Genomic DNA, 11,417 nt, shown 5'->3' with positions numbered 1-11,417 from the left:
CTTGGACTTTCCCCTCGGGGGTCTCCAGTCCTAGCTGGGAGGGCGAGTCCAGACCCCGGCTTGCCCTTCCCGCGAGCCACCCGGTGAGGTTTGTTCCCTCCTCCCCCGGGTGCCAGGGAGGCACGTGAGGGTCCTCGCTGTCCCCCCTTTCGGGCAGGCTAAATCCTCGCGGACACCGAGCCCGCAGCCCCCCGGCGGCCAAATTTGCGCAGGCGTCCCCTACTACAGCCCTCACGTGGGGTTTGGTTTTCTGTCTGAATGGGGCATAAGACGGTGGCACCGTTGTAAGCCAGTGGCATCTGAGATTTGGTGGAGACAAAGGGCCGTGAGCTGTTGTGATTTTCAAGGACCCAGTGGGTCGAATCTGCCAACGCCCCGTGGGACCAGTCTCTTTCCTCCCCGGTTAAGCTGTTGGAAGGAACGGTCTCTCACCCCAGGCTTCTTGTCCACGAGGGGAGGAGGACACCCCACCAAACGGATGGGCAGCAGGTTGGCCCCCGCCCAGCCCCCCGCCCGCCCCGGCCCTGTCCGGGCCCTGCCGCTCACGGCCAACTGGCCCAGAGGGACGGGGAGGCACCACGAGGAGGGGGGCAGGTGAACCGGCCGACGCACCCAGAGAGGGAGCTGCGGGAAGGAACCCAGATTCGCCAGCAGGTAGTGGAGCTCACGGCACTGCACTGCTCGCGGAACAAGCCGCGAGGGGCAGAGCCCCGTGGTGTCACGGGGAGAGCACGGACTCCGCCATCCCTCAGGGGTCACTGCGTCAAGTGGCTCACTCAGAGCCCGTGGCTTCCATCGGTGAGCCTGGCCGCCCCCCCCAGGAAGGTGTCATTGCCCATCTCGGGGCTCACAGTGATGGGGGGGGCTGCAGGTGCCCAGCTGAAGCGTCAAGGCCCCTGGGAGCAGCAGCACCCAGACCCAACCCTCCCCAGGCTTCCTCTGGGACAGCACTCAACTCACTGAACTTAGCCCGTCTCTCTTCCAGAGAGCTCTTCCAGGACGGACTCCGCACCGTCCCTGCTGGGCGCTGGGGAGACATTCTCCTCACACGGCCTGGCCTGGCCTGGGGTCTGGGGGCGCCAGATGCCCTGGCTGGTGCCCTGGGAAAGCATAAGGTTTGCAGGACTGACTGGTCCTCAGACAGCTGGCTCGGGCTGCTGCAAAGGCCCCTTGGCAGAGAAACCAGAGGCTTTTGAACAAAATGTTTATGGATTCGCACGGTGCTCGGGACAGGACGCCGTCCTGCGAGGCATTTAAACCATCTTTCAAATTAAAAAAAGATTGAGGCGCCTGGGTGGCTCAGTCGGTTAAATTTCCGCCTTCAGCTCACATCGCAGTCTCATGGTTCGTGGGTTCAAGCCTCACGTCGGGCTCCCTGCTAACAGCACGGAGCCTGCTTCGGATTCTCTGTCTCCCTCTCTCTCTGCCCCACCACCCCCCCATGTGCTCACACTCTCCCTCTCTCTCTCTGTCAAAATAAATAATAAACATAAAAAAAATAAATAAAGGCCACAAACCCCAGGCAAAAGATAATATGGTGAGAGAATGTTCTAGAATGCCCAGCGTGGGCATTATAATAGTGCTCTCCGGGGAGGCATCTGTGCCTGAGTGGCTTTCTGGAAAACTCCCTGGTGGCTTCCGGGAAGGCAAAACAGGAGAACAACATCCACCTGCAAGGACTCTTGTCTCTTTCCAGCCGTGGCACCCTCCCCAGGACAGGATGCGCGTATTTCCTCCGCTGGATTTAAGGCCTGAAGAGCGTACTGGAACGAGGCTGTGAAGCGTGGGGCATGCTCCCCCCAGCCCAAGTGAAGTTCTCAGGGAGGAGAGAGGCCTTCAACTTGCAGGTTCATAGCCCGGCTCCGAGTTACATACGACACAACGGAGGCCAAGCTCTCCTTTGCAAGCACCGGGGGCGTCTCGGGGACCCCCAGGCTCCAGGCCCAGCTGCGAACCCCCCTGCGAACCCAGTGACTTAGCCCCTCGACACCCCTCACAGCTGCAGTTGCCAGCCCAAGGCTGGAATGTGGTTTTCACTGAACTGCCTGGGTGGGGGTTTTTTTAACCGCTTCCTGACCACACATCTATAGTTGTCATTAGTCCTAAAAAAGAATTTGTTTTATTTGAATTGCGCTGCAGACCTGATGAGCACTTAAGTATGTCCGGCTTGCGGGGAGGCCCTGGGGAAGCAGCCCAGTGACACCCAGGTGGTCGGGACGGAACCTGCACCAGGCTACGGACTGCTCCCACCGCCCTGAGGGGCCGAAGGGGCTGACTGCCGTGCGCGAGTCTCCAAGGAGCGAGCTCAGGACCCGTCTCGCCCCGGCCCTCGGCTGAGGGGCCAGCGCTGCGGGCTCCGGACTGTGCCACATCCCACGGGCTAGGCCCTACCCGAGAGCCCGCCGACCGCGTGGTGGGCCCAGCCCCAGTTTCGCGGGGACGGCTGGGGCCGGAAGAGGCCAGCCAACGGCAGGGGGCGGGAGTGAAGAGGAAACTGCGAGCCTTCACCCCTTCCCCCCCCCTGCCCCGCACAACACACCTCTGCAGAGGACCCACTTAACACCGCACACCTTTCTATTTCTGAATTGTGAACTAGATACATGTGCAGTTCCCAGACACGGTCCCCTGGGCGCATTTAGTGACAGCGGCAGTGGGTGGCCCCACCGGGGCGTGGCCCCCTCGACAACCAGCCTGAGGGAAGCCCCCGCCTCTCCCGGCTGCCCCAGTGCTGGGCAGAGCGGCTGCGGTGGGGACCGGGGCCCCCCTCTCTCCGGCCGCTGTCCCGTGGCACACCCGGGCTCCGCCTGTGGCCGGAACCTCGACCATCTCGTGGACGTGGTCCAGAGGCTCCGCGGTGGTCTTGAGAGAAAAGCCGGCGTTCGCGTGCTCTTACGTCGTCCTCAGAACAGGCTCTGAGCGCAAACGTATTCCTCACGTCCTTCCCCACTCAAGATTCCGACCCTTCGTAGCAAACAAAAGAAGGCAGGAAGGATGCAGGTGTGACCGGTGAGCCCAGCCCACGTGCGTCGCGCTGGAGAGAGGGGGGCAGGGGGAGCCGACCGCAAAGTTTCTCGGAGACGGGCGCTTCCTGACCCCGCCTGCCTGCGCTGGAGTGTCCTGCCCTGACCGCAGACTGCAGCCGTGGGATCGGGAGCCCCACGCCAGCCTCCCAGAGAATCTACCCTCCAGACCCGGAGGCTGCTGCGAGCAAGGGGGTAATATTAACAAGGAGGCTGAAGGAGTGGGCGTCAAGCTGGGCCACCCCAACGGACCCTGAGCAAGCATGGTCACCCGGCCCCTAACAGCGGCCGTCCCTGCGGGGGACACCCAATGTGCGCGCAGCCCTGTGAAGGGTGCCTTCCAACCCACCGTCCCAAAGCACCCCTGCAGCCTGAGAAAGGAGGTGGGGAAACGGAGGCTCGGAGAGGGACAGCCACCGTCCTAGGGCCACCCGGCCGCCATGCGGCCCAGCCTGGGGCTGAAACGATCCACAGCCGGTGTTACGTCCTCCACCCCGCCACCGCTGCCCCCCACGACCTCTGCCCAAAGCCAAGCCGCCATTTGGGGGTCCCCACCAGCACTCCCGTGGCAGGACCAGGGCCCCGTCCACTAGGCTCTGACGAGTCCCGGCCAGGCCCTCAGCGTTGTCTGCCACAGGCAAACGATGCTCTCGGTGTCCAGAGAGCTGCCGTAGGCAGACGCCGGGTGCGAGTTGGCCAAGCTGGCCAGGACCTGGCGGGAGTGCTGGGGGAGCTGGGGGCACACGCAGGGGTCAGCCGCTGCCTTACCGTAGCCCGGGCGCTGGTTCAGGACGCCCCAGGGAGCATTAACAGTGACCGAGGTCACGAGCTCCACTAGCCTATTGGGAACTGAGCAGGAGTCCGGCAGCCATGGCCACGCTCACATACACACCTGTGTTCTGGAGATGTGGAAGGTTCTGGAATCACGGACAACTACTAAGGCGGCCCTCACATTACTAGCTGAGTGGCTCTGTGCACACGGTCTGAGCCTGGGGCGCGTGTCCCCAGTGAAAGGCAGCGGGGAGTTGAGCTTGGGGACGGCAGCCCGGTCAGCATGCGGGAAGAGTCGCCCGGCCGGGGACCTCCCGCATCAGAAGCGCGAACCGAATCAGAACCGTGCAGCCCTGTGTGTGGACGAGACTCTGAGTGGCTGGTGGTTCAACCCACAAGAATTCAAATACCGAGGGATGTGCTGTTTCTCCCACGACAGCCTCTTCCCCCTCGTCAGGTCGCACGCTTGTTCTGGTTACAAATATTTTAGGGATATTCCCCCGGGAACTGTTTTCAGCCCTGTGTCGCAGTCTTTGAAGGTGGATTTAAGCTGGTTACAAATACCACCAAGTCGCCTTGAGCTGCCCTGTGGTGTGAAGGAAGGTAAAGGAGCCGGGGACGCGGGGACTTTCCCTCTCTGCCTCTTGGTTGTCGCCCTCGGGTTTTACTTGTTCAAGCGACGGTTTGAATTAAGGTCCCAGGCAGGCAGCACGCTGGCCTCCAGGAGGCTTCGGTCTAGGGGCGGGGTGGGGGGGGTGATGGACACGGAGCCGGGGGCCGCTCCCCAACCCAGTCCCTCAGCGCCCCTCCCCCACTGGACACCCCTGCCTGTCCCTGTTGACCTGCATCTCCCGCCAGCAGAACGGAGAGCCCATCGAGGCAGGACTCCCCCAGAAGCTGGCACAAAGCCCAGCGGGCAGGAAGCGCTCAGCAGGCAGTGAGTGAATGAGTCGTAGCCCCTCGTCGGCACTTGTGACAATCGTGACAGTTGTGACAATGGTAAGAGGCTCTATTCCAACCATCGTTTCCATAAAGGGCTTGGGGGCGTGTCACAAAGTGTGAGCTGCCCACTCTCCCGAGTGGACACGATGGACACCAAGGCTCTGTTCTGCGGGTCTTCCTCCTGCACATGTGTGTGCACGCCTACACGCATGCACGCTCCCATAGACACACTTGGGCCCTTGCACACTTATATGACACAAAAGTAAAAGCTGGCAATCGACCCATCGTGGCTGAGTAATCCAGGCTCCCTCATTATTCATTTACAATTTCAAAAGCAAATGCTGAAGCCGGATCCACATGTACGAGCTCCTGAGGCTCCAGCACCTGCCCCTGCACACACACACTCACGCATGCACACACCCCTGCACACACACTCATGTGCATACACACCCCTGCACGCGCACTCATGCACATACACACCCCTGCGCGCACACGCGCACACACCCCTGCGCACACACTCATGCACGTACACACCCCCTGCACACACACACTCGCGTGCACACACACCCCTGCACACACACTCATGCACATACACACCCCTTGCACACACAGACTCACATGCATACACACCCCTGCACGTGCACACTCACATGTTTACACACCCTTGCACATGCACTCACGTGCGTACAGACCCCTGCACACACATGCGCATACACACCCCTGCACACACAGTCACGCGCGTACACACCCCTGCACACACACTCACGTGTGTACACACCCCTGCACACACACGTGTGTACACACCCCTGCACACTCATGTGCATACACACCCCTGCACACACACTCATGCATATACACACACTCACATGCGCACACACCCCCTGCACACACACACTCACGTGCATACATACCCCTCCACACACACACGTGTGTGCACAGGCACATGTGTAATGGCACACACAGTCCCATGTACACAAGCATGTGCCCACATCGCTGGATCAACTCGCTGGCTCACAGGAGGCGAACACCACACTGGCTCTGCCCACACGTGCACACACACTGTCCCAAGAATGCGAGACCTTCGCCAGGTGCCGTGTGAAGAAGCACCATGCCTGTGCGTGTCCACCCCCATGTCCCTGGGCCAACAGCCACATGACTCACATCCTGAGCAGTGATTCCGAAGAGCTCTCGGCAGGAGCGTGGCAGAGAGTACAGAGCCCACCGCACTTGGCACAGAAGCTCCAGAAGCCTCCCCCAGCCCCGGGGGGAACCGTGGGTGCCCTCCCAGCGACACCCAACAAGCCAAAGACAGACCTGAGGAGACCAGCTGACCTCACTGGGCATCCTGCAGGCCCCAGGCAGTGCTTGTTTCAACAGCCCCGGGAGCCTGGCCCCATGCCCACCGCCTCCCCGCCCCCTTGGGTAGGCAGCCTGGGCCATAGTCGGTCCAGCCCCATGAGGCTGAGGACTGCCAGCTCCTCCCAGGAGCCCCTTCCGTCAGGGCGTCTTTCTGCCCAAGATGCGGTGTGGGGACCACAGCAGGGGCCTGGCCACGGAACGAGAACCCCAGGACCCCTGTAGGCGGGAACACAGGCCCAGCGCCCTCATCACGGTACTGGGACAGTGGCACCCACCTGCCCTTCCCATGAGTCCCCAGTCTCCTACAAGCTCCGGGCCAGGGTCTCTGGGCCAGGGTCTCCAGGCAAAGGGGTGGGAGGAAGGACAAAGAGAACACTCACTCAGCCGGTCCAGAGGCCTTGGGCTGCTCCCCCCTCCGTCCCCTCCCCACCCCCCACCCCCCAGGATCCTGGAATCCATGGCCGGGGATGCTGAGTCTGAGGCCTGGGTTGATCCCAGGCCACCTAACTGGCTTTAAAAATTTGCTAAGATTGGAAAAAATCAGGCGCTAGCTCAGACAGACCTCGCAGCCGCCTGTGACCCAGCCTCAGTCTCCCCAGGACAGGCGCGGCTTTCTCGTTTGCAGCTAGGGTGTGGGGCTGGCCCCATCCCTGTCCCAGGGCCTTTGACAAGAGCCGGGGTGGGGCCCTGGGTGCCTCAGGTGTGGAGGAAGGGCCCTGGGGAACGTCAGCTTCCCGCCAGGTCCCCAGTAGGGAGACCTCAGGGCCCTGCCCAGCTGAGGCCGAGCCCACCGCCCAGCAGCCCCCAGGTCAGGGGTCTGAGGGCCAGGACCCGCCAGGTCACAGCGAAGGACCCGCCCAAGACGCTGATCTGGCCGGTGGTGGTGCTTCTGCTCCCTGAGGCGGCCCTGCCACTCACTGCGGGGACAGAACAGAGGACAGAAGCCAGGGCATGCGGGAGGGCAGGGGCAGAGCTGAGCAGAGAGCAAGAGCCAGAGTGAGCAGGTTCAGTGGGGATGTCCAGGGTGGAGAGCCCACGGACGAGAGAGAGAAGAGACAACGGGAAGGGGTGGGTTTGGTTCGTAAAGGCGAAATACCAGAGGCCTGGAGGACAGGAAGGAGGGGACGACCCCCCCCTTCCTCCTCTAAGCGGCTGCCCCCCCCCACTATCTCTCCCTCCCTCCTGGTACGGGGGGGTCTAAGTCAGTCCTGTAGAGAGGGGAGCAGGTCTGGATCCTCAGGGAGGGAGAGGGTCTGCGTCCTGAGGCAGTAGAGCGAGGGTCCTGGAGGGGGGCAGCGGCAGGCGGGAGGGGGCAACCGCTGCCAGTAACACCAGCTGGAGCTCCGGCGGCAAATGCGTGCCCAGCAGGGAGCACACAGAACCAGGCAATCCCCCACCCCCGCCTCAAGACTTGAAACCTCCGGTCAGGCAAGGGCACTGGGTCAGCCGGGCAGACACTGGAAGGGGCGTTCAGAAACACGGCCACCTGCCCCCAAAGAGGAGTGACTGACTCCTCCCACGGCGGGGGGAGGGTGGCCGTGGCCACCCTTCTTCCGTGGCTCAGACCTCACAGCTTGTGCAAAAGCTCCCTGGGCACATATTCCACAGGGCAAACCCAGACGCTGAGAGGCATCGGGCCTTCCGGTGTGCAGACTCCCGGAGAGTACAAACGAGCCCGTGTGCAAACCCCGAGAGCAGGCGCAGGGGAAGCCGCACAGCGTGGAACCCCTGGGGTCGGCGGTGGTGCCTGTGGGCTCCTGTGAGCCAGCTGCCAGTGGGGAGCGCAGGAGCCCCTCCAGCGGGCGGGGACGCGCAGGCGGCTACCCGGGTGTAGAGCAACACAAGCACCTGCATGGTGACTACCTCGAAGCGTCCACCGCCTGCAGCGTCTTGAGCGAGGTGAGGCCGAGCACCTGGAAGGCAGCGCAAAGCCCGCAGCGAGGAGCGGGGTGGTGAAGGCGGCAAAGCGCCAGCCCTCGGGCTCGGGGGTCGGGGAAGCGAGCAGGACCCGAAGGCGCGGCTGTCGCTGAGCTGTGATGAGGACAGCACCGCGAACGCGAACGCCGGCAACCGTTCCCGCCCTACCCCAGCCGGGCGTAAGCAGCGCAGCGGGAAACCCAACGCCAGCCGCTGGTCTACGCCCCTGCTCCTACCGAGTGGGACGCCGCCGAGGTGTTCGGGAAACCCACCGCCTGGCACGCGCCGGGACCCGACGGCGGCAGCACGAAGGCCTGGCCTAGCGCCCGGCAGCAGGGGGCCCGGGAACAGGTTCACCAGGAAAACGCCGGAGGCGCGCGCTTGCCGCTCGGCTCCCTCCGTAAGCGCAGCAGAGCAGCACCAGCGCGATGGACAGCAACGGCGCGGCAGCTCCAGCGCCAGCAGCCCGGCCGGCAGCGCCTCTCCCGGGCCCCGGGGGCGCGAGCGGCTGGCCAGGCGCCCCGCGGAGCAGCAGCGGCAGGGACCTGTGCTCGGTGGTTCCGCCCCGGGCGCGGGCGGGGAGAGTGCGGGGGCAGAGCGGGCGCGCCCTCGGAGGCCGGGAGGCGCAGAGCCGGCGGGCACCGTTCGGAGCGGCGCGCAAGGGGCAGCGGCAAGCGCGGGGTGTCGCCGGTGCCTGGCTAAGCGCGCTGCGGAGCGGGGAGCCGCCTGGGGCGGGCGGAGCGCGACGCCGCGCACTGGTCGCCTCCCGTGGCGCTGTCCAGGGTGCTGAACGCGCTCGCCGCCGGCGCTCCAGGTGCCAGGCTGCCCGAGGCACCTTTCCGTGGCTGAATCCAGGCGGGAGGGCGAGGGGTGCAGGAGCCATGAAGGTCTCTTCCCTTCCCATGGAGTGGCTGCAGGGAGTTCTACGCCCCTCTGCCCAGTAAAGACCAGGACGGTCCTTACTGCGGTCGCACCTTGTCCGCGGGAGCCTCCCGACGGTGACTCGTGCGCAGTTGGGAGGTCGAAAGCTGTCGCTTCTCCTCAGTTGCTTCGTCCCTTTCCTTGCGCCTCGCTCTCCCCTGCACCGGCACCGAACTGGAGTGACCCGGAGGTCTGGGGGCAGGGGGGAGCCGGGAAGCGGGAGACTGAGGGGCAGGGAGCTGGGACCGACCGGTAGAGGGAGCTAGAGGGAGACCTGGGTGGCGTACCTGGGTGGCGGACCGCTCTCCAGACCCCAGCTCAGTGCCAGGGAGTGGATCTGTGTCTGTTGAACCAAGAAGGGTAGCAAGAAATGGAAACAGTGTGGGTGGGGAAATGGGGAAAGGAAGGTGAGAAGGGAAAGGTAAAGAGGAAGGAAGAAGGAAGGGAAGGAAGGGTAAAGGAGAGAAAAGCAAAGAGGAAGAGGGAAAGAAAGAGGGAGAGCCTGGGAGGCAGGGGTCCCTGCAGGGTGCAGCGTGGAACCGCCTTTGGAGCTGAGCTCTGCCTCTCCATGTGGCTCTTGGAGCCCCGGGGGGTGGGGGGAGGTCTATCTCTGCTGACCCCTCTGGGCTCTTGAGCCTGTAGAATGTTCCAATCCCTTCAGTGCCCAGTTGGCAGGACAAGAATGAAGAGAAGGCACTTGGAAGCTGGCAGGTTCCAGGACGTTTTTTGGCCCCTTCTCTGCAATGGCAGCCCTGGCATGAAAGGAGCCAGAAGGCAGACCCTCACCCCACCTTTCCCTGGCCCCTCACCCTCTCTTGCCCAGAGGCTCCGCAACCCTAGCCCTCTCCCAGGGTTGGAGTGTGGCCAGTGGGAAGAGGGCTCACCCTTGTGGGGGGGGGGGCGTCTCTCTGGTGCCAGTGCTATAAGGACTGGAGAGAAGGCAGATGGGTGGGGGACTAGGGTGGACAGATTGCACTGGTCCCATCACCCCAGCCACATGGCCTTGGGCAGGGTCACATCTTGGGTCTCCTTTGCTTTTTTTTAGTTAATTAATTAATTAATTTTTTTAAATTATTTTTCATGTTTGTTTGTTTTTTAAGTTTAGTTATCTATGAGGCACCTGGGTGGCTCAGTCAGTTAAGCGTCTGACTTCAGCTCAGGTCATGACCTCACAGTTGGTGAGTTCGAGCCCCATGTTGGGCTCTGTGCTGACAGCTCAGAGCCTGGAGCCTGCTTCCGATTCTGTGTCTCCCTCTCACCCTCTGCCCCTTCCCTGCTCACACTCTGTCTCTCTCTCTCTCAAAAATAAATAAACATTAAAAAAGTTTTTTTAATTAAAAAAATTTTTTAATTTAAAAAAAATTTTAAGTAAAAAAGAAATTTAGTTATTTATTTTGAGAGACAGAGAGAGAGAGAAAGAGAACAAGCGGGGGAGGGGCAGAGAGAGAGGGAGAGAGTAAGTCCCAAGTTCATGCAGAGCTTGAACTCACAAACCATAGATCATGAGCTGAGCTGAAATCAAGAGTCAGACCCTTAACTGTCTGAGCCACCCAGGTGCCCCTTGGGTCTCCTTTTCTTTTCTTTTTTTTTATTTTATTTTTTATTTTTTTAACGTTTTATTTATTTTTGAGACAGAGAGAGACACAGCATGAACAGGGGAGGGGCAGAGAGAGAGGGAGACACAGAATCCTAAACAGGCTCCAAGCTCTGAGCTGTCAGCACAGAGCCCGACGCGGGGCTCAAACTCACGGACCGTGAGATCATGACCTGAGCCGAAGTCAGAGGCTTAACCGACCAAGCCACCCAGGCACCCCTTGGGTCTCCTTTTCTAATGTGTACCACAGAGATATTAACAACTAGCAATCACACCTGCCTTGTGTGGCTGCAATCAGCGTTGAACCACTAAGTGTACGTAGAGGGCTTCAAACAGTGCCCGCACACAGTGAGTATTCAGAGAAATGTCAGCCGTTGCTATGACTCCACTTAATAATTGGGGAAACAAGTCAAGTGTCTTTTCCAAGGTCACATAACTAGAAACCAGAGGCTCTGGGGGTCAGACTGGGTCCTTCTGGCCGACCCAAAGTCTTTATCACTCCTCCATGCGGCCTCACACAGAGGGGCCATCGTACCAGCTCCAAGCCCAGCCTCTACCCTTCAGATGAAGTCCCTTCCTCTCTCCTCACCCCTCCCACTAATGCTTTCAAAATCCAAGAAAAATTCTCAACTGATCAGACCTTGCCCGAGACCAGGGCCATAATGCCAAAGCCCTCCCTGCTGACTTTCCCAGGAAGAGCAGGCTATTCTACAGACCCTGGCGTCGGTAAGGGCACAGAAGGATAGTTGGGATAAGGAAGGTGGCCATGGGGCTCCCCCAGTCCCTCCAAGGTTCCTGAGTGGCCATCTGAGGATCGGCAGGTTAGTGGAGGCATCAGACGCTCCATAGGGAGACTTCACTCCAGCCACCGACAGAGGCTCCTGTCCCCTCTG

Source organism: Prionailurus bengalensis, chromosome B1 (assembly GCF_016509475.1).
Source record: "Prionailurus bengalensis isolate Pbe53 chromosome B1, Fcat_Pben_1.1_paternal_pri, whole genome shotgun sequence".
Lineage (NCBI taxonomy): Eukaryota > Metazoa > Chordata > Mammalia > Carnivora > Felidae > Prionailurus > Prionailurus bengalensis.
Note: the sequence above shows the minus strand (reverse complement) of the source record.